The sequence below is a fragment of the Pan paniscus genome, chromosome X, assembly GCF_029289425.2.
Source record: "Pan paniscus chromosome X, NHGRI_mPanPan1-v2.0_pri, whole genome shotgun sequence".
NCBI lineage: Eukaryota > Metazoa > Chordata > Mammalia > Primates > Hominidae > Pan > Pan paniscus.
This window is the reverse complement of record NC_073272.2, coordinates 102,486,561-102,505,394: the sequence shown is the minus strand read 5'-3', so window position 1 is coordinate 102,505,394 and position 18,834 is coordinate 102,486,561. Positions and strand designations below refer to the sequence as shown.

Below are 18,834 nucleotides of genomic sequence, written 5' to 3'. Positions count from 1 at the left end.
GGTGGGTGAAATCTCACCATTTCTCAAGCCCAGAAACCCATCTTCTAAAAGGGAGGCTGCTCAGGGTACTCTAGGGAGGGTGAGGGATGGAATTTCATTCAAATCCTGCCACTTACCTGAAGAGGTGACTTAGGCTCTGTGAGCCTGAGGTTAGTCATCTGTGAAATGGGACTGACCATACCATCCTTACATAGCTGCCTGATGGGTATATGAGGAAACCTCTTGAGAGTATATGGCATGGGGTGGGACTTAAATGGCCTTTAAATGGGACACAGCACTAGGGGCTGGCTGAGCCTCAGTGCTAAGACAGGCATTGTGAAAAATCATTTCTCATTGCTCCCCCTTATGAGAACACAGACATCTATTTGAAGAAAGCAAATGTCCCTGTGACATGCCTTGAGTTCAAAGTTTTGTAGACAGTAGCTTCTCTGCTTCGTGGGTGTTATCAGAAGCTCGTAAGAGCTGCCCAACATCATGCTTCTGAGATGACCCAAATTTAGTTCCCCACACTGGGAAGACAGGCATGTCTTTGAACTTACCTGCTGAGCTCAGAGACAGCACCAGGGATGCAAGGTTTGGTGTTCGCCCAGTGGCTGCTCCTAGACTACTTGGTATGTTAATATATTTATTGGTATATTCTAGATCTGTCCCAAAATCACCAGTGCAGGGGTTTTCAGATCATGCATTAACCAGCCACATCGGATCAGAATTTCAGCCATCTGCTGCCTCCCTGAGAGACAAAAATCCAAGAGTTACTAGCATTTCTTCACACACAATGTCTATTCTTTCATTAGGTAATAACTAAATACCTATTGAGCTCAAACCCATTCTATTCCATCAGAGGTATCTCATGAGCTCTAATGTGATATAAAAGCATAAGGGAAATAAACATGCGGTCAACTTCAAGGGTTAATTCTGAGATAGCTTTTTTTTCACATTAGCTTTTAACTTGGTCAAGTTTCAAGAAATTGAAGATTAAAAAAAAAAATCTCTCCTTGGACCCCCTTATCACCCATTCAGCTACAGGACACAGATCTCCCTGTCTCTGTCTCTCCCTCCCTTATCCTTCTTCTCCTTCATATTCGAAGTACCAAAAAGAGTTTTCTACATGCTCTGTTAACATTTTTCACTTCCCACTCATCATCCCACTGCCCTATGGCTTCTGTCTCTGGGATTGCCATGAACATTCTCTCCAAAGTCATAATCCACCCATTTCTTACTAGGTCCAGGTTTTGTATAAATACACTAACATAGGGCATATTACTTTTAATGAGCTCCTAAAGTATGTATGCTTGCAGACTGCTTCTTTCACCTAACAACAGAGCTTTCACAGTTTCCCAGGCTCTAGAGCATGATGCACTGGACATAAGTCCAAGCTGTCCCACTCCCTAACTTCAGTCTTAGGCAAAGTCATTATCCTCTCTGTCCCTCAGTTTTCCATCTGTAAAATTGAATTCTGCAATAGTATTTAACTCATAAGTGTGTTCTTGGCACTGAATGATCCAATACATTAAAAGCATATAGTACCTACGAAATGTTGGCACTTTTAAATACTTTTCACATGTCTTACTGGCATTCGTATCCCTGTAGCCATGAAAAAAAATTAGGGTATTGACCAATGTTTATTCATAATCAATGACATTTGGGGTATGATGTTTGTACATGTAATAGTTTCCTAGGGCCACCATAACAAATTATCATAAACTTTGCATATTTAAACAACAGCAATTTATTATGCCATGAGTCCGATGTACAAAACCAAAGCCTGAAGTACAAAATCAAGGTGTAGGCAGGACTGCACTGCCTCCAAAGCCTTTAGGGGAGAATCCTTTCTTAGCTCTTCCAGCTTCTTGTGGCTCCTGCTTTATTTGGTTTGAGGTGGCATAACTCAATCTCTGCCTCAATCTTCACATGGCCTTCTTCCCTGGATGTGTCAAATCTCCCTCTGCTTTCTTTTATATAGATACCAGTCATTGGAGTTAGGCATCAACCTACATTCAGGATATTCCCTTCTGGAGATCTTTCACTTCATTATGTCTACATAGAACCTATTTCCAAATAAAGTTTGTGTGGGTTAGGATTGGGACATGTTTTGAGGGGGACACAATTCTACCCACTACAGTTAAATAAGCAAGTTACACTACTAAATGGAAGATAAAGTATCTTCTGTATGTACATGGACTGGCTGATCCCTGAGATGTTGAACTAGACCAAGTTGTGGCCCTTTGGAAAGGGAACCTGGATGGTAGTCTATTAACAGGTACACAACTACTATATAAAGGGTATTTTATATTTCATCTCATTTTGATTTCAACAATTCTATCCAGTACCAATAATTATGCCCATTAGTTGGATCAGGGAACACAAATTAAAAGACTGGTAACTTGATCTAGGGAAACTACCTTATAAACTATTGTTCCAGGATTCTAAACCTAGAATTATTCAAAACATTTTTTCCCTTCTGTCCTGTCAGCTAACATTTGATATAACTTCAAGCATATATATATATATATATATATTTTTTTTTTTTTTTTTTTGAGATGGAGTCTTGCTCTGTCACCCAGGCTGGAGTGCAGTGGCATGATCTTGGCTTATTGCAGCCTCCTCCTCCCAGGTTCAAGCGATTCTCCTGCCTCAGCCTCCTGAGTAGCTGGGACTACAGGTGTGCATCACCAAGCCCAGATAATTTTTTGTATTTTTAATAGAGATGGGGTTTCCTGATGTTGGCCAGGCTAGTCTCAAACTCCTGACCTCAAGTGATCTGCCCATGTCGGCCCCCCAAAGTGCTGGGATTACAGGTGTGAGCCACTGCACCCAGCCTTAAAGCATTATTATTGTTGAGTTGTTCTTTCGAAAACAATGTGCTGAAGTGCTTTTTAAATAGTAAAAAATTATAAAGTATAGAATTGTATCTGTATAGCCAAAATAGAAAATAAAAAGAAATATAAAAATTTGGGAGAAATTATTTCTAACCCATATTCAATCATGCTTTATATCCTCCAAATATGAAATATTCATGAACAAGAGAAGTAAGCCAATCATATCAAGAGACAATATATAAATCTCAGAAAAAGGATATAAATTCCAACACTTGGGAATACACCAAAACAAAAAATATGAAACAGAATCATATTTAGTCAACCAGTTAAGTCATAAATTATAATGTAGTGCATGGATTTATGTAAAATAATTTATATAGATAGATTAACACGGATTTAGAGGTGTGTGTGTCAATAAAAGTAAGTTAGTATACTACATGCAGAGAAAAACATCTGAAGAGTAGATACCAATAAATTAAGAGAAACTATCTTTGTATTATGGAGAAGGAGAAGGTGTGACAGGTAGAAAATATTTTTAATATGTAATATACATTTCGATTATATTTGACAAAGCTTAAACAATGAAAATAATTAACTGATAATGTGATAAAGTTATTGAGATTCTGTTCTGTAAATCAGAAAACTCTGTGACCCTAGTCACAAAATGATAGTGTAGAAATGCATTTATTAAGAATCATGTTCATATGCTGCTGTGTGAAAATAGTACATTAAAAAATTCTATTTCATAAATCAGTGTGTGCACATTGTAGGGAGACAGGATTCTTTTATTTTATAAATGTGCAATTCTCTAGTGTTTTAAATTTAGAAACCTTATTGTACAAAATGTGGAAAACAAAAAGTTGTGAAATTACAAATATGATGCTCTTATATTCATTGCTTTGGAAACATGTTCACATTATACTGTTTTATGCGTAAGACAAGTAAGTCAAAACTATTTATTTGACAGTGTGTTTGTATGTTTCAGTGTGGGTATCTGCATGTTGTTTGTATCTCAGTCTTCTTCACAACAATTATACACACACAAACTCTTGCAGCTTTCTATTCAGTTCGCAGATAGAGAGTAAGGATAAGGTCACCCTTGTGTTGGTTTCATCCTTGGTTCTCCTCATGAGTAAGGGACTACATGTTTACTTTCTCTTTTAGCCCTTCACTATATCAGAGTTGTGGATTTCTGGTTTTGTGCTTGTCTTTTCCCTAGGAGAGAAGTCCCTCCCATTTGGTCTTCTAGCTGACATGGAGTTTCTGCTTTATGCAAGACTGCCTCTCCCATTTTGAGGGATGTGGACCCAGATCCACAAAAGACTGAAAAGAGTAGAGACTGAATTGTCAAAGACAAGCACAGGAGTAGGACTCCTATCCAAATATCTAATTCTCCTGATTTAGTGAGATGGCTTTCATGAACTTCTCACATGATGTTCTCCTCCCCTCAGCATTCCTCTTACTCTGTGGGGAAATAGGAATTCTCATACATTGCTAGAAGTAATGTTAAATGGTACAATCCCTGTGGGGGGCGGGGTTTGATGCTATCTATAAAAATACATTGGTATTTACTCTTGGAAACAGCAATCCCTCTTCTAAAAATCCATCCCAAAGAAACACTGCAAAAAAGATAAAAGGCATATACACAAGGCCATTTATGGTAGAAAATTCCTAACAGAATAGTAGTAATATGACAGATACCCAGTATAGGGCCAACTAAATAATCTAAGGTACAACTACACCCTAGAGTACTATGCAAGTATAAAAAGCAAGGATGACTCCCTCTCTATACTGCTATGACTAATGTCCATGGCACATTGTGAAATAAAAAGCAAGAAGAAGAAGAAGAAGAAGAAAAGTATAGAGCAGCAGTGTCCAATACAGTAGCCACTACTGACATGTGGCAACTTAAATTAAATTACAAACTCAGTTTCTCAGTCTCACTCATCACGTTTCACATGCTCAATAACCACAGCTAGCTAGTGGCTACTGTGTTACACAGTTTAGATACAGAACATTTTCAGTTCTGGATAAATTTTTACTGAGGAGGTAATATAATAAATAATATACATATTGTATTTGCTTATATTTTTTAGAACGAGGGTAATAACAAAAACTAATAAAATGATTACCTACCATAAGACAGAGAAGCAGCTCAGGATAAAAGCAGATGACATTTATCTCTTACAAAGGATACACATTTTCCTGGTTAAACACACTGGAGAGGACAAAAAACAATGACCAACCCAGTAGCAATGAGCAACCAAAAGTACTCAGACTGAATCGAAAAAACAAAACACAAACAGAACAAGCTCACTGCTTACCTTTGGAAACTCCTAAGGAAACAAGTCACTGTTTTGAAAAGTGGAAATACTGCAAAAGAACTAAACATTCATCCTACCTTCCCTGTGTATACCATATCTCAGTATAATCTAATAGGTCAGAGGAAGTTTTCTTTATACATGAATTCCAGCTGGTGAAGGCAGAAGAAATTAGAATTACAATGTCACCCTTTTTGTAACATTTAATGAAATGCAGATACAGGTAAGAATATTCAGAGACTGCAAAAAAACATGAAGTAAAGGTGAATAGGGAAATTTTATAAAGAATAGATCAGGCTGACAACACCTGAACCCAGTGATTAATTTCAACATCACAGGAGAGACAACCAGATCCAATGAGCCTCCTAGTATAACATTGTAAGAATAAACACCACCTCACCTGAGATATTCAAGCCAAAAAACTTGAATCTGAACAAGCATCTAAATCTAATTACCAATTTAAAGGACATAAGAGTGGCCAGATGAACTTAATAAACAACAAAATAAGGACACAATCAGCAATATCCAGAATGCAAACTCCACAGGATAACAATCCAATTTCTTAAGCAAATAAATAAGGTTTTTAAAAAGAGTACAGACCTTTGACTAAAAGAGACTTAAAACTTCAGAGAGAACTAAATTAAGGAGAAACTGATATTAAAACCACAATGAGATACTGCTACACACCCACCAAAAGAAAAAAACAAAAAAGATGGAAAACACTAAGTGCTGGCAAGGATGTGGAGCAGTGGAACTCTTACACACTGTTGATGGGGATACAGATTGGAAAAACCACTTTGAAAAATGGGCAGTATCCACTGAGCTGAACATACACATACCCTGTGACTCAGAAATGTCAGTCCTTGGCACATGCCCAAGAGAAATGAAAATAAATGTCTATCCAAACATATGTATAAGATCATTCATAACACCATTATTCATAAGTCAAACACTGAAAAATATGTATCTCCAAAAGGGATACATATATTGTGAAATATCCGAACAATGCAATGCCATCCATCAATGAGAATGAACAATCTACAACTATAGACAACAATAATGGAAATCACACAGACATTATGCTGATTGAAAGGAGCCAGACACAAAAGACTGCTGTATGATTCCAGGCATTTTTCTTCTAATGTCCCAATAGATTTTGGGAAAGGAAAGGAAAATCATTATCCCATTTCCATTTATTTGAAGGTATTCTATGTCTTCCTATATTACCTGCAAGTTAACCTCAGAGAAGCATGTATCCTCTGAACCCTTGAAAAGTGATTCACTATACATAAGAAAAATGCTAATGCCACGTCTGAGAACAGATAACTGTGTGAGACAGGAGATGTACCTGTGCCCAGTGCCAGCCCTAATCCATAAACTCTAGGTGACCTTGAGTAAATTACCACACCTTATCTGCGTCACCAATCAATGGTGGTCTGATCAGGCCTGTCTCCAAACCAAAGAAACTTAAAACACTGGACAAAGTGACTTCCACCTGGAAAAGCACTATGAATTCCTAAAAAGGAAGATAATTCATCTTTGAATTCCAAGGAATTATTTGAATAGCCAAGTTGTCTAATGCATATTATGATGATTAATGTATTTTTGAAATAATTTCTTTTGGTTTTACAGTTATTACCTTTTTACATTTTCTTAAATAGATATCATCTTGGTACATGGCACAAAAGCTACTGAAAGATACTTTCCAACCAAAGACATACATGAACCACCATGGGCTGACATGGCTTTTTCTTCTCCATAATTGTACTGGTTAGGAGTGTGGGATCTGGAGACGCACTAGGGACAAGCCCTACTTCCTATAACCTATGTGACTTCGAATACTTTTGCTTCACCTTACAGTCACTCAAATGCCTCATCAGTAGACTGGGATTATGCAATACTTACCAAAGAAGACAAATCATTTTTTAAACGAATACTGCTTTGTGTTTTGGTTTTACAAGGATAAACAGCCAAGAATTCGATTATTTAAAAAATTATACTACAGAGAAATTGGGATACCTGGCTCTCTGTGACGTTGGGAGAGTGAAAGAACCACTCTGTACTTCAATTTCGTTTTTCTGTAAACCGGGGCAAGCAACTGTCCCTACCTCATGAGTTGTTGCTTTGAGAATTACTTGAGTTAATACATGCAAACTCTTAGACCAGTAGTAGGAACACAGTAACTGCTCATTAAATGTGAATTTGCATATTGAGATTTTTCAAGTTTTAAAAGTTTAATAGTTTGCATGTTACTTAAATAAAGCATTATAGTCTTACAATTGAATCTTAATTATCAACTATTTTTTAAATTACTAACTTTCACGACTAACCCACATCTGGATGACCTAACTAATTAACTTGAGACTATCTCAAAAGCACTTGGAAGGATTGATCTCAGAAAACAGCACCATCATTTCTCCATCTGGCTGAACAAAAAGACCTGGGGTCCTCCTCCACTCTGCCTTATCCCCCACACCCTACCTGCACAGGTACTGCAAGTCCTGCCTGCCCTACCTCCAAATACCCTCTGTTGAGGTCCACCCACCCCACCCCCACCTCTGCACACAGCTGCAGCCCTGATCCCATCTACCTGCACCTCTTCCCTGGACTTCTACAATATTCTCCCAATGGTTATCCTCCCTCCATACCTTGTCCCTTTCCAGTCCATTCTCCACAAAGCAGCCAGAGTCACCTTCTGACAACAAGAATCAGACCATGTCACTCCCATACTCTAATCTTGACACTCACAATACAATTATCCAAATTCCTTACAGGGCCCAAACCATGTGGCTCCTGTCTACCCTTCAACTTCATCTCCCATCAGATTGCACACTGTCTGCTAGGCACCAGCCACTCTAGCTTGTCCTCTGTTCCTGGATCAATGGTGTCCACACACAACATAGGGACACTGACAAAACGGCCTCTCCATGCCTGGCTTCTTCCTATCATTCAAGACTCAGGTCAAGTATCACTTCCTGAGAAAGAGTACACCGACAACCCCATCTATAATAATCCTTATGTTGATCCTTCTCTACTTTATTTAGTTATGCTTATTTTCTTCAAAGAGCATATCCTCATATGAAATCACATGCTTGCTGATTTATTTACCTGCTTATTGTCAGTTTTTCCAGACTAGAATGATAGCTCCTGGGAACCCCTGCCTGTCTTGTTTTCTGTGATGTTTCCCCGGTGCCTAGACCAGAGCTTCACACATAAATCTTTGAGTATTACTGAATTGAAGGAATTGTTACATATTGGACACACCAGAGATCACACGGATATTTAAAACTGAGTAGCATGAGCAACTAACAATGAAATTAGGCATCAAAGGATTCAAATTTTCATGGGCCTTGTTGCCAATCCACAGCAGTGCTTTTCAAACACTGATGAATACCAGAAACAACTAAAGAAATTACTCAAAATGGGCCGGGCACGGTGGCTCACGCCTGTAATCCCAGCACTTTGGGGGGCTAAGGCAGGCGGATCATGAGGTCAGGAGATCGAGACCATCCTGGCTAACACAGTGAAACCCCATCTCTACCAAAAATACAAAAAATTAGCCAGGTGTGGTGGTGGGCGCCTGTAGTCCCAGCTACTCGGGAGGCTGAGGCAGGAGAATGGCATGAACCCGGGAGGCAGAGCATGCAGTGAGCCGAGATCGCGCCATTGCACTCCAGCCTGGGTGACAGAGCGAGACTCCGTCTCAAAAAAAAAAAAAAATTACTGAAAACGTAGACACTTCTCACCCCACCTCCCTGGTTTTGATTCTGTAGATCTAGGATGGGCCCAAGTATCTGCAATTTTAACAAGCAACCCTTGATGAATTTGATAAAGTGGTCCATGGAGCACACCTGGAAAAATTCTAGACCTAAACAGTTCATATTTAAGTATAATTAATGCCTCCATGCAGAGTTTTGGGACATCTGAAGTGTCTCTGTAAATGTAATTACTTGAAAGTTTACTGGCTCTTCCATTCCACCTGACCACTGATGGCTTTTTCACATGGGATCACACTTAAACTCCAGAGTATTCCAGGTAGTCTGGAGGATTGGGAATTGTTATCCTGCCATATGGGCGAGGCTGGTGGAAGGGTAGTGACTCACCTAAAGTGTCCCAGTGATGAGACCCTGATCTTTTCACTCTTGCTCCAGTAACCTGTCTAGCAGACTCCACAACAAACTTTGTTCTTCTCTATCAGCTCCTGATTCTGAGATGCAGAGTCCACACCCTTCTCTGATGTTGCATTAGAAGGGAGATTAAGAAGATAAGAAAGCACATGGAATAGAGAGGAAAGTAAGAGGATGGGAAAGCACATGAAACACAGGGGATGGGATGATGATGTCTGGCCTGTCCCCACTCAGTTAACTGGAAGCTGTGCAATGACACTTTTCCTCTTCCCCAGCTCCATCCTACCACCCCCTGCTACACACAACAGTGACACTGAAGCTCACACATAATAGAAATGTGGGCTTATCTGTGCTTGCTGTTACATTTCCAAGTATTCACCCTAGTAGTCATGCTATTACATTAATGTCAGAGACATCACATTGGCATAGTGAAGGAGGCAATGTTAGAATGAAGAACATTTGCTGATGGCCTACAAGACACCACAAGCTTTAGGTTGTTATTTTCAGACACTTTCTATTCAAAGCCTCAAAGCTATGCTCTGAGGTGAGCATCATTACTTCCTTTCCACAGACGGGAATACAGTCAGGCTCAGAGAGCAAAATACATGCTCAAAGAATTCTAGGGAGGTGTCAAGCAGACACTGAGACCAACTTCAAGATCCTTCCACTGGCCAATTCTGGAAAAATGTGAGCATCAAAGCACAGAATGATAGTAATAGAGTGTAACCCTTTGAAAAAAAAATAGGAATCTCACAGTCACATTGATATAAATAAAAACATGAATAAGTACATTAATAAATAATGAGGCCAGGCACAGTGGCTCATACCTGTAATCCCAGGACTTTGGGAGGCCAAGGCAGGTGGATTTCTTGAGCCCAGGAGTTCAAGACTAGCCTGAGCAACATAGTGAAACCCCCGTCTCTACTAAAAATACAAAAAATTAGCTGGGTGTGGTGGGATGTACCTGTAGTTCCAGCTACTTGGGAGGCTGAGGTGAGAGGATCGTTTGAGCCTGGGAAGTCGAGACTGCAGTGAGCCAAGATCAAGCCACTGCACTCCAGCCTGGGCAACAGAGAGAGACACGAAGGAAGCAGGGAAGGGAAGGGAAAGGGAAAGGGAAAGAGGAAGGGGAAGGGGAAGTAAAAGGGAAAGAGGAAGGGGAAGGGAAAGGGGAAGGGAAAGGGAAGGGAGGAAGGTGGGAAGGGAAGAAGGTGGGAAGGAAGGAGGGAAGGAGGGAGGGAGGGAAGGAAAGAGGGAAGGAGGGAGGGAGGGAGGGAGAAATCTCTACACTCAAGTGCTTAGTAATAATTCATGAAGGAATAACAGAATTAGAAAAGCAACATTTGACAACTCTCATAGTTGTAAGTGATTCAGGTAAAAATCATAAATGCTCAGTTTGTACCAGCAAATCCCACAGTGGTCACTGAGTCATCATGGTAACCATGCTTGCCCAAAAAAGCTGGGAAAAAAATGAATGACCACCCTGATCTTATTCCTAATATATGCTTGGAACTGAATAGGACTCACATGATGCACGGTAATTAACCTCAACTATCCCTTACAATAAACATTCCTGGCAGCTTCAGTGATATATACATTCATAATACATACATACCCACATACATACATACTTGATCTCTCTCACCATCCCAGATCCCAGGAATTCATTGATGTAGATTTACTGAGTGGGTGGGTGGGCAGGTAAAAAATTAAAACCTGGCCAGGCGTGGTGGCTTATGCCTGTAAATCTCGACATTTTGGGAGGCTGAGGTGGGAGGGTCACTTGAGCCCAGGAGTTTGACATCAGCCTGGGAAACATGAGACTCTGTCTCTACAAAAAAAAAGTAAACAATAAGTTAGTCAGGTGTGGTGGTGTGCACCTGGAGTCCCAGCTTCTCGAGAGGCTGAGGCGGGAGGATTGCTTGAACTCAGGAGGTTAAGGCTGCTGTGAGCTATGATTGTACTACTTTACTCTAGCCTGGGCAACAAAGCAAGATGCTGTCAAAACAAAAAACAAAAAACAAAAAACCCAAAAAAAACACCACCACCACAACCACCACCATCACCAACAAAAAACAGCAAACCTCACATTTCAACAGATTTATTTTAAGCACACATATAAAATTGAAATCTACTGAACTATGCTCTTTTAATGATTAATTCTTCTGGAGAATATCTCTGAGACATCTTTCAAATACTTTTTCCATCAAAAAGTGGCCCGTGCTTTCAACCAAAAAAAAAAAAAAAACTTGAGCTATTATTATTTGGCTGCTGAGAAAATATAATAATTCAGAGAAAATATAGTAATTAGGCATTGTATTTAAAAATAATGCCATTTACAGTAGCTTCAAAAAGTATGAAATATTTATGGATAATCTGTCCACAATTGTACAACACCTGCATACTGAACATTACAAAACATTGCTGAGAGGATTAAAGGAGACTTAAATAAATGGGGAATATACTGTGTTCATGGATGAGAAGACTCAGTATTGTTAAGATATTAATTCTCCCCGATCTCATCTATAAATTTAATGCAAACTGAATAAAAAATTTTACCAAAGTTTTAAAAAGGGAATTGATAGGCTGATTCTAAAATTCACGTGAAAATTTAATGGATCTAGCTGATAAAAACAACTTTGAATAAAAGGTCAAAGTCAGAGAACAAACACTACCTGACTTCAAGACTCTTTACAAATCTACAGTAATCAAGACTGTGCTGTTGGCATCAAGGTAGAAAAGCAGATCAAAGGAATAGAATAAGGAATCCAAAACCGACCAAACCTACATGGATAACTGTTTTTTTGACAAAGATGCAAAGGCAATTCAGTGGAGCAAAGATATTCTTTTCAACAAATTGTGCTGGGAGAAGTGGTTATCTATATTCACAAATACAAACAGTGATCCAAATATCATACTATATACAAAAGTCAACTCAAAGTGGATCATAGATATACATATAAAACCTAAAACTATAAGACTTCTACCAGAAAATGCAGGAGAAAATCCTTGTGACTTTGGGTTAGGTAAAGACTTCATTAGTGAGACAAAACTACAATCTGTAGGTGAAGAAATCAATAAATTAGACTTCCCAAAAGTTAAAAACTTTGTTCTTCCAAAGATACTGTTGACAAGCCCTTGTCTGGAAGAAAATGTTTGGAAACCATTTATCTGGTAAAAGGCTTATATCCAGAATACAGAAAATCTCACAAAGCTCCTTAAGAAGAAAACAGACACTCCAATAAATAAATGGACAGAAGAGTTGAAAAGACACTCCACTATAGAAAATATACAGATGTCAAATAAGCATATGAAAAGATATTCAACATCATTAATAATTAGGGAAAGAAAATGAAAAGTACAGTGAGATACTATTACATTCCAGAAGAATGATCAAAATTTAAAAGACTGACCATACCAATCACTGGCAATTTTCTGGAAGCTGAAACCCTCATACGCTGCTCATTGGAATGAAAAATGGTACAACCACTTTGAAAACAGTTTGGCCGTTTCTTACAATGTTAATCTTACCTCTACCACATGATCCGGAGATTGAACTCCTAAGTATTGACCCTTGAATGAGAATGCATATTTTCACAAAAAGACTTATTCACAAATGTTCATAGCAGCTTTATTTACAAGAGCCCCAAATGAGAAACAACCAAAATGTCCATCGACAAATGGATGGATAATAAAATGTTTAGTGTGGTTGTATACTGCAATAGTATTTAGCAATCAAAAAGAATGAAGTATATCAATAGATAAATGCAATAAAATGGATAAATATAAGTGGAGTGAATGAAAAAAGCCAGGTGTTGATAAAAAAAAAAAAACCACCTCTATGATTCCATTTAAATATATTTCCAGGCATGTAAAATAATGTATAGTGACAGGCATGCTGTGTTTACCTGGGGCAAGGCAGTGGGAAGGGTAGGTAGGCCAGGTACTACAGAACCGAAATTGTGATGTTTGTATTATTGGGAAATAATAACGGTATTCAGAACAATCTAGTTATGTTAGTGGACATAGCTGGGTATCATTATAATAGGGCAAACTTACATTGTAATTATTAATTTTGAAAATGCCAAATTCAGGTACCTGACATTTTGATATTTTTAGGTAGCACTTAATTAATTTCTGGCTTCTTAGAAAATTTCATTATAGAATAGACAAAAACGTAGAAACCATGGAAGAATGCATACCGTAATCACAGATTGCTAGGAAGATCTTCTAACCTTCTAACTGTATACTTCAACATCCATCTGAGAAATTCATGGGCATCACTGACAACTATTCATACAGGCAGAAAATGTATGTAAATTTGTTGCAAATACATGTTAAACATGAAGTTCCCTCCTCAAGTGAACAACTCATTGCTTTACGATAAAGTAAGGCATCTCTTAGATGGGAATCCAGGTTACTAAAAGAAGTAGTTTCTCATCTTCCGGACTATGTTGTGAACCTCACAGGAGCTATTCCACAACATGCTTTTGTTCAGCTCTATGAACTCACTGGAATCAGGCATTACATCCCACCAGGGAGGGAAGTGCCAGGGGTCTCCTGAGGACAGCTGCCCTTCAAATCTTGAGTAGAAGCTTCAGCACCCATCATGTCCCAGATCCTCAGAACGAACCTCCTTCAGACACTTAATATAAGTTCAGTCACATGCATGAAGAGTTGCACAGGGAGAAAGAGAATCCAGCCATTATTGTACATTCTTGGAGTAACTCTGTGCCTGGCACCATACGAGGCACTGGGTTAGTGATCAATGACACTGATAAAATTGGGTAGTGATCATATCCAGAAGGTACAATGGGTTTCTCACCAGAGCCTTTTTCTTCTTTCCTTATCTATCCCCTAACAACAAATCTGAAAAGGAATAAAAAGATGCCTGAATTCACATACACATTCCTGATCCCACAATAACCACAGGGCTATGGTCTTGTACCTACTTTATCATAGTAAATTCCAGAAATTCTATGGGTGAGCATAATTATCCCCATTATACAGAAGGGGACACTAAGCTCAGTCTTTGCCTGTATCATCCTCTCATGCTCCTCCTTTACATGGGAAGTAGCTCTGAGACACTTTGGAGCAGGACATCACACTTCCCGGAGCCAGGAGGGGAAGTGTGGTGTCCTGTCACCAGACAGCAAGGGCACCGAGTCCCAAAGCAAGAACAAGGAGACTTGGCTGGGATCCTTTGTCTTCCCACACCCCGGGGCAGTTCAGCCCTACATCTTCAGTTGAGTCTCAAACACCTGAAGGCAACCCTGCTTTTTTCACCAGGCCATGTAAGTCTCTATTGAAAAGTCGTCACAGTCACCCTTATTATGTCTGGTTTCTATGGCAACCGAGATGTACAGGCTTGTCCTCCACTTCGGAAATGCTGCCTCCACACCACCCTCTGTCCTCTTGCCTTTCTCGGAAAGTAAAAAACCTTCACTCTTCAGACTACCACCTGAGAAAGCTTACCAATAAAAGAAACTAGACTGGGACCCAGGCAGTTGGTGGAACTCTGCCTTATTTGATAAAGGACAGAAGTCCGTGTTGTTGGGAATTTTGTTTGCTTTAAAAGTGACCTTGAGGGAGTATTATCACTACATAGAGACCCAGGGCGGTATCCTAAGGCTCTAGACGATGAGCTAGCCCTGAGGGAGGGAACATGTACAACTCACACACCATGCTAGGCAGTTAGGTATCTGTGGCAGAAAACTGAGAGACTGTTTATAATCACATGACTAAACAACCTAGGGACACCAAAATATGTCATTTAAGATATCTCTAAGTTATTTCAGGGAATCAGGCTTAGAATAATACAGTCATTTAGTAGGCAAAAACCTAATCAATTCAATCATACAATGGTTTGTCTTGACAAAGTCTTTATCCCCCATCCCAATATTTTATTCCATGTGAATGGCCATTTGCAACCAAAACATTTCTAGTCTCTCTGCACATTCCTTTGGGAGGAGAAACATGCTGCTCAGCTGGAGTCCTTCCTTCAAAACTTTTGGTAGTAAGCTGCCTTTCAGAGGCACTCACTCTGCTCTGCCAACAGGAGGGGATCTTACAAGAGGCCCACAGGTCTATTCTTCTTTCTGTGTCTCACTGGCTCTCCAGTTATTCCTATGGTCTTGCTTTACAATGCTTGAATCTCTTTTTTTTTTTTTTTCTTGAGACAGAATCTCACTCTTTCACCAGGCTGGTGTGCATTGGCGCAATCTCGGCTCACTGCAACTTCCGCCTCCTGGGTTCAAGCAATTCTCCTGTCTCAGCTTCCCAAGTAGTTGGGACTACAGGCGCGCACCACCATGCCCAGCTAATTTTTGTATTTTTAGTAGAGACAGGGTTTCACTATGTTGGCCAGGATGGTCTCGATCTCTTGACCTCGTGATCCACCTGCCTCAGCCTCCCAAAGTGCTGGGATTACAGGCATGAGCCACTGCGCCCAGCCTACAATGCTTGAATCTCTAACCTCCCCCACCCCCAGCCCCCACCAAGTACTCCACTGCTCCAAGTCTTAGCACTAAACCAAGATATATAATTTTAAAATTACATGGGCTTTATTTCTTATTAACGTGATATTGGAGAATGTGACTTAGATTTGCTGTCACATGGGCTACGAATGAGCCCCAGAATTGACAGTATCCACAAAGCAGTGCTGCATTGGGACAGTCACAAATGCCAAGGATTGCAATGCATAATGGCCTGCTGTCTCCTGAAGGAGCCCTGTCTATGTGTGTTCAAGAAAAGTGACTTTCTTGCCAAGGGCTATCCCTGTAGCAGGAGAAATGTGAAGAAATATCCCTTGTTTGGAATCGTTACTCACTAAGCCAACCTCTGAGGTTTTTTTATTTTTTATTTTTTTATTATTATACTTTAAGTTTTAGGGTACATGTGCACAGCATGCAGGTTTGTTACATATGTATACATGTGCCATGTTGGTGTGCTGCACCCATTAACTCATCATTTAGCATTAGGTATATCACCTAATGCTATCCCTCCCCCCTCCCCCCACCCCACAACAGTCCCCGGTGTGTGATGTTCCCCTTCCTGGGTCCATGTGTTTTCATTGTTCAATTCCCACGTATGAGTGAGAACATGCGGTGTTTGGTTTTTTGTCCTTGCGATAGTTTGCTGAGAATGATGGTTTCCAGCTTCATCCATGTCCCTACAAAGGACATGAACTCATTTTTTATGGCTGCATAGTATGAAGTGGTTTGTAGCAACACACTCTCAACACCTTAATTTACGTGACTGTAGTAGAGGCTCATCTTACGGTATTAGGCTCCAAATTCCAATAGTAGTGGAAAATTTATACATTGTGAAAATTTCCATTGGAAATCTCTTCAAGTAGGAATCAATGATATGTCCACAAATCTCTATCCACATATAAACCAACACTCAGATTATAGTCAAAATTATAACTAAGTTCCACCAAGCCTTCAAGGATAAGAGAATCTCTTTCTTATTCAGTAACAGATCACAGAAAAAGAGGGAAAGCTCACCAAAACCCTAATGTTTTGCATATATATTTCTCTTTAACCATTGTCCCCCAAAATAGCCATCTATTATCGCTCAGGATTCTGTGTGTTGACTGGGCTGAGCTGGGCGTTTTCTGCTTCATGGGGTATCTGTCACCTGGGGATGCAGTCATATGGATGCTCCACACATCTGGGACATCCAAGAGGCTCACTCACATGGATGATGACTGGTACTGGTATCTCCAGCAAAGCTGGGGTTTTGCCTGGAACACTTTGGTTTGACACAGAGTCCTCCATGGGTAGGGTAGCCAGATAAAATAGAAGACACTCAGTTAAATTTAATTCCAGATAAATAATGAATAATATTTTAGTGTGTGATGGTTATATTTATATGTCAACTTGGCTGGGCTAAAGTACACAGATAGCTCATCAAACATTATTCTGGATGTTTCTTTGGTGTTTTTGAATGAGATTAAAATTTAAATTTCTGGATATTGTGTAAAGCAGATTACCATCTATACTGTGGGTAGGCCTCATCTAATCAACTGGAAGTCTGCATAGAAAAAAAAAAGACTGACATCCCCTGAAGCAAAAGGAAGTGTGCTGGTAGATGGCCTTTGGAATTAAACTGCAACATTGGCTCTTCACTGGTCTGCAGTCTGCAAACACACCCTGCAAATTTGGGACTTCCAACTACCATAATCATGCTAGCCAATTTCTGAAAATAAATCAGTCTCTCCCCAAACCCTCTATTTAGATAGATAGGTAGATAGATACATACATACATACACACACACATACCGTATTGGATATGTGACTCTGGATGTGGCATGCAATATTATTTTATTTGAATTCAACTGGGCATCTCATATTTTTATCTGCAAAATCTGGCAACCCTACGGGTGTAGCCTTTGGATATGTAAGTTTTATTGACCTTCTGACATAATATTTCCAATGAGGCAAGTCTAAGGAAAATGAGCAGGTAAGACTGAAAAAAAGGACAAAAACCAGTAATACCTAGTGCTGGTGAAATAAAGGGGAAACAGACTTTCATATACACTATTGGTGCAACATTGATGTATACATTTTCTGAGGCCCATATTATTACAGCTTAATGACTTGAATGGCCTTTGTGCAGCAGTTCTATTTCTACCAACAAAGGAGTTTCAGCTGAGGGTTTAGAAAAGGCTCATCAAGGTGACTCTGATATGCATCCTGGTTAAGAAGCCCTGGACATGGAGGCAGGTCAAATTAATAGATGAGTTCCCTGCTCCAGGGAGGAAAGATAGCATCCACTTACGGAGCAGAGCGTTTAGAGGAGCCTAGCTCCAGGTCCCTCTAGTGTCTGGATTTGATCTCATGACAGCCCTGCTACTGAGGTACCAGTATCCTCTCTTCTTCATGGATGTCTGCGACTACAAAGCACATGCTCCTAACCACAGAGCTGGATGGCAAAAATGTTGCTCAGCACGCCCATTGCCAGAGCCAGGCCCACTGCCAGAACCTGCCAGCTTGGGTACCTTGAGTTGCTGGTGGCAGATCTTTAGTATGAGGACATATACTGTTAAGGAGTTTAATCTCTGTTCTCCTTGTGTTTACCCTTCCTGCATTTCCAGCAGAAAACCAGGCTTGGGCCTCTTTCCCCCTGTCTCAGGAAGGGTTTATAGCAGGGCTGGATGCAGAAGCTGTCTGAAGCCAGTGTTTGCTTCATCCTGCATGAAAATTTAAACTTAAGGAAAGGATTGGGCTGCTTGTATCTGGCAGGGAGGGGAAGGGTTCTGAGGACACAGAGAAGGGAGAAGAAGAGAGGTTTCTCCTGGACAGGGATGAGGTCAGAGGTCTACAGGTCCCTCTGGGAGTAGGGACCTAAGCATTGCTTCATATCCATGTTTGGAGAAGCTCTGTATATGGTTCATCGAGGCTGGGCATCCATCCATGAGACAGATTCTCCTGTTTGGTTGGAAGGATGGATAGCTCAGGGTCAGGAAGGTGGGTGGGGCTGAAGGTAGCAAACCAGCTAGGGAAATGGTCAGCTCAGCCCTCAGCAGTGGGGACACATGCGTGATAATGATCTGCCATGCTG

At 40.1% G+C, this 18,834-nt stretch overlaps 1 protein-coding gene across 30 annotated transcripts in view; it reads right to left on the bottom strand.

The window, feature by feature from the left end:
• The window catches only part of LOC100986445 (ras-related protein Rab-40A-like), a 221,663-nt gene that overhangs the window by 43,702 nt on the left and 159,127 nt on the right, over positions 1–18,834 (bottom strand). For all 30 annotated transcript variants that reach the window (XR_010111264.1, XR_010111278.1, XR_010111283.1 and 27 more), the window contains one exon: positions 540–730. The gene's annotated coding sequence lies outside the window, so the exon portion shown is untranslated. The remainder of the gene's footprint in view (positions 1–539; positions 731–18,834) is intronic.